The sequence below is a fragment of the Zerene cesonia genome, chromosome 2 (genome assembly GCF_012273895.1).
Source record: "Zerene cesonia ecotype Mississippi chromosome 2, Zerene_cesonia_1.1, whole genome shotgun sequence".
In the NCBI taxonomy this organism is placed as follows: Eukaryota; Metazoa; Arthropoda; class Insecta; order Lepidoptera; family Pieridae; genus Zerene; species Zerene cesonia.
This window is the reverse complement of record NC_052103.1, coordinates 4,010,565-4,016,133: the sequence shown is the minus strand read 5'-3', so window position 1 is coordinate 4,016,133 and position 5,569 is coordinate 4,010,565.

The following is a 5,569-nucleotide window of genomic DNA, read 5'->3' as shown; positions in this document are numbered from 1 at the left end:
GTATATATAACAAAAAATTTAAATCCAATTTTGACATTCTACAAGAAAAGATTTCCACGTAAATATAAGTAGGTATGCATATTATAAAACGTCCAATTCGTACGTGCCCAACATCATATCATCGACATCGATACTTTCCATCGCGTCACTATTGTATCGATGATCGGTCGACATGGATCGACAATTTTGTAAATTGTGCGCCGATTAGCGGCCGATTACGACTATTACGGAAAGACGGACACCCGGACCGGCTCTATTAAAATAATCGGTAAGCGATAAAACCCGTGCTAGTTTTTTTGTTGTAAAACCCCTGTTAGGACCGTGCGACTAACCTAATTTTGTTTTCTTTTAACTATTAGCCATTATATAATACCTACAATTAATACGAAGACAATTTTTGAATAAACCATAAAGTAAAATTATCTAAGCATCACAATCCAGTATAAATACCTAATGATAATTTTTATTAACTGTATAAAAGTAGTGTTAATCAAGGCATAACATACAAACAACAGCACACAACATGATTTGTTTGCAAATAAATTTTATAAGAAGCTAACCAAGCGTTTAGCGTGTATTTAAATTTCAATGTATGTAATATGTAATTTACATGTTTATGCGCCAAATAAAAATAATAATATGATGAATAATAATGTACATTTTTTTACCAGAAACTGAAAATAAGAAATAGAAAGCGAGGGTTCAATCAATTAAACAGTTTTTTTTATATAATACTAGCTGCGCCCCGCGGTTTCACCCGCGTAAGTCCGTATCCCGTAGGAATATCGGGATAAAAAGTTGCCAATATGTTATTCCAGTTGTCCAGCTGTCTACGTACCAAATTTTATTGCAACCAGTTCAGTAGTTTTTGCGTGTAAGAGCAACAAACGCACACACATCCTTACAAACTTTCGCATTTATAATATTAAGTAGGATTAATAGAAAGACATATACATCCCAACATAAGTTGTAAAAACGAATGAACCGATCATTCATCAAATAATTATAAAAATTATTTATTTGATATGAAAGCACACTTTTATCACATTGTTTGCGACAAATTGACGGTGTGTTGTGTACACGTTACAGGACAAGCACTAAAGTCTTTACCAATTTGGGAAGGCTTTAACGGTAGACTCCTTGTGACGAGCGATGGCTCTACTGTAAGCGATGAACGAGCCTCACGTGTGGTTTAAGGACTGAACTATAAGATTCTCTTGAATAAATGAATAATGTAATGTTCTGTATGCGATATACAATATAGATATATACCATCTGGATACAATATAGATATATACCATAGATATATACCATCTGGATCTTTGTATATACCATCATAGATATATACCATCTGGATCTTTGTATATACTGTATGAAAATGTATTTCTCAGAGATACTGCAGCTTCTATAATTAAGACGCATGATTATAATAGTATTTGAATTAAGAGCAAACCTTTATTCTTTTTATAATCGTTCCTTAAGCCTTTCTCTATAATTTTAGCATATGTATTATTACCAAGCAAAACCACTAGAACAAGACAACAACAACGATCAGAATTCATTAATCGAAAATATTTCCATCGTAGAAAAAAGTTAACTTCTTATCGATGGTTTTTAAACACGTACAAATTTTATAATAGCTGGTGTCGATGTTTATGTACATACAAGGCATCAGCAATTTGTTGGTCTATCAACAAGTTGATCAATGTTTATTATGCAAAAAAAACTCGCGAGCCGCTCACCGCTGCAAATTCATCCACAACTTGCTGCGAACTCATTTCAGGGTCGACTGAGCACCCAAACCACCCTATTTTGCACCCTACTATTGTTTTTCGATCGAACCTCTCACTTCAATGTCACATAAGATTTAGAGTTACGTTATATACATTCTTAAGTGACATGATATAACGAAAGTACAAGCTATACTAACTTTGATAATCAGATATCATATTAAACTATTCCAGTCGCCAACCTGACATCCGTTTTCGATCCCAAAAGTAAAAAAAGACGCGCTAAAATATCCAGAATAAAATGTCTTAAGGAAGAAATAACCTAAATCATCCACAACAAACAAAACACTCAACAGGAAAAACTATTCAACCAATAACTATCACAAAGAATTTCGATCGAGAACCGCTAGTACATTTGACGTCAGTCTCACCAGACTCGGGAATAATCTGCAATGTATTACAAATGTTGCGGTGAGCTGTGGTCGGCGGACTTTTTCTGAGCCTCGATTGGGTGTCGATATGAAGCATGCATAATATAAGGAAACACTGGTTTAACCACAAAATTGCTATGTTACATGGCTATTGGATATTGCTGTGTTATTTGCGTAATGTTTTTGAATTTGCGACGTGAGCAACAATATGAGCAAATTCATGAACATTAATTTCAAAGTTGACGGGAAATTGCTCGATATATGTTTTGTAGTGCTTGCCGAACCGTTGGTAAACGTTGAAACTGTGTTATGACGATTCAAAAATGCTTCTTAAAGAAGTCTAATTGAATAAAAAGGTATGTGTGCGATTCACACACGATAGAAGTGAAACTTCAGTAAATCGACAAAAGAATTAGATGAATATACATAAAATATAAAATAGTATGTATATTTCTGTCTTATTCTTTGCCGGCTTCGTTCTACACATTTTTGGTCTCTTACCTGTCGTTTTTCCGTTGCATCAGGTTTGAAATCACAATGATTCTAAAGAAGTTTCACTTCAATAAATGTTTGAGTTTGAGTTTATTCTATCCAAAATTATATATCAATATTCAAATAGACATCAAATATCCTACTAGTCCTACTATCCTACTAATATTATAAATGCGAAAGTTTGTAAGGACGTGTGTGTTTAATGTAAAGTTTACATAATATTTGTAATGCTTTATTTATTTAGCTATGAAGGAATTTATTGTACTTTTATTAAGCTTGAAAAACAGACTATAATGATAATTATTTGGACATAAAAAGGAAACGTACAATTTCTGTTGTTTTGGCCACTTTCCTGGTACTGGCATCTAATCCTACCTTTGAAATTCGGTGACGTCACAGTACAACATATTGTGTAGCCCGTTGTTTTACACACACTCTATCATCTCTAAGCACCCTAAACGTTTTCGACGTCATGTTAAAACTTCAATTTTGCTACAAATTTCGCAACTTTTAAAACCGCGGGATACAATTACTGAGATACAACCGGTGTAAATGTTTCAACCAAATTGTTATTACAGCTACGGAACTATCGACCTTGTTGCGTTGAGTTACGTCGCATGTTCGTCCGTGACAATTTGTACAATGGCCACGGATGACGGTAGATTTGTTCGAGGGTTGGTGGCGCCCTGCGGTGACTCTGACGTGCGCATATGGCAGACCCATTCGTGTTTGAAAACGAAATTTTAATCGCTCTACGATTACTAGGGTCCTTTGTTGTTTTTCCTAATCTCATTTCTGTATAAGGACTGTCAAAGACATTTTAAGAGGATATTGCAAAATTGAAGTGCACTCCTTGAACGAGTTATTCAGTGAATCAATAAATGATGATTATATTTGTATTTCGTTATAAATGGAACTATGTATCTTCGTTGTTTGTACGTTTAATGCATTTTGGAATTATTAACGTTATGCACTGTGGAATGTACGGGATAAAACTATGTCCTTTCTCCGGTCGCTATCTTTGTGCCAAAATTTCATTCAAATCGATTCATTGGCTTAGGCGCAAACAAAACTTACATATAGAATTATTTTCGCATTTATAATAATAAGTAGGGATTTCTTCTTATATAACATAATTTCATAATGGCTAATTTAAATTCATTGAATTCTCGTAAAAATTATATTTTATATGGTAGGTTTTGTATGGTTCACAACCTTCTTCTGAACAATAATTACAATAGCTCTAATATGTTCACTACAGAAGTGTTCTAGAAACCGTATAGCTATTAACAAAAAAAAAATCGGAAACTACAGTTTGTACCGAATTATTATATTCAACCCGTAGTAGCAGACAGTTAATCGAATAATCGTATCGAGACAAAAAATCGACTTAACCGCAGGCTCTGTAATAACATAATACGAGTAATTTAAACGATTATATCGGGCGGAAGTTATTCGCAGGAAGCGTTGTGGGCGGCGCGCGCGCATCCGATCGTGTATTGAAAGTAGCGGTGTATGACATTATTGTTTTTTGTGCTGTGGTTCACATGTTTGTTATCATAAGGTCAAGTACACAAGGTGAGAAAAGATATGTAAGATTGTAGTCAATGGAAAGTAATATAGTACGCTTAATTATAAGTGTTGTGTTATTTAGTGCTTTCAAGTTATAACAATTATAGCTTGCCATGTTATTTAGACTGTAAAAAATAAGAACCGGCAAACAAAATTTTGTAGTCCATGTATATGTACGGGAATTAAAAATGAATGTCACAATAAATTATTTTTAGTAGTTTACTTCTAGATGAATACGTGCCTCAAGATTTGATTTATCTTAAAATATAAAAATGTCTTAAAAAAATAAACGTAATTTCTTGATGTAAGAAACGGGCCGGTCGTCCGACTCCGCCTCAACTGTTTTTATAATTTTACAACACTCAATTGTAAAACTATCCTAGGCTATGCGGAGACAAATAGTAAAACACACAAAGAAAAACAGATACAATTTATATCCGTTCAGTCGATTGTATTTAAAATTATACACCAACACTTTTATAAATGAAGTCCGAGCCTACACTTTATTGGCATAGATAACGCATCCTTAAAACTAAACCAGCACAGCGGGCGGACTTATCACTAAAGAGTTTCTCTTCCAGGCAACCAACTGTGAAAAAGTAATATATAAAGGAGGAGGTTTGAAGTACATAAATACATGAATATACTCACATAAACGTATTATATAACATACATAAGTACATATAAATTCAGATACATATATGCATTAGTAAAATATAATCAAATACAACTTTATTGGAAAACTGATAGTAAATAAATACATAAGAAACATAAACAAGAAAACACTTGTTTTCGGGATGTCATAAAAATTGTCAATGTTGCGAATAACATGCATGTAATAAGTACATTATTCGCTCAGTGCGAAGCCATGGTGGGGAGAAACTGATTTACCGTCAGCGCTACCCGTGGCTATATCCGAAACTACGGGGGGCTGTTTTTATGTTTCGAGTTAGCTAAATATACACGTGAATTGTTATTTAAAATTTATTTAAATAAAATAACATAAAATGAGTCACAAAAGTTGTTGTGTTGTAAGTTGTAAGAATACAGGTAGAAAAAGTGCTTGTCATTTTTATAAATTTCCAACAGCAAGTTGGAAAATAAATCAAAGGAAAAAATGGATAGCCGCTGTTAGGAGACAAAAGTAAGTAGAATCATAACCTTACTATCCGTAATAATAAAAATCTTGAAAGGAGTAAAACTTAAAAAAATAGTAAGTTTAGAAAATGCTAGGAAATATTATTATTAATTAAAAAAAAATTTCTAGAGATTTCTACGTCTTTTGAATCATGTAGTTGATTATATTTGTGAGGTATCATGTTTTCAAAGTAAGCTCCCTTCGAG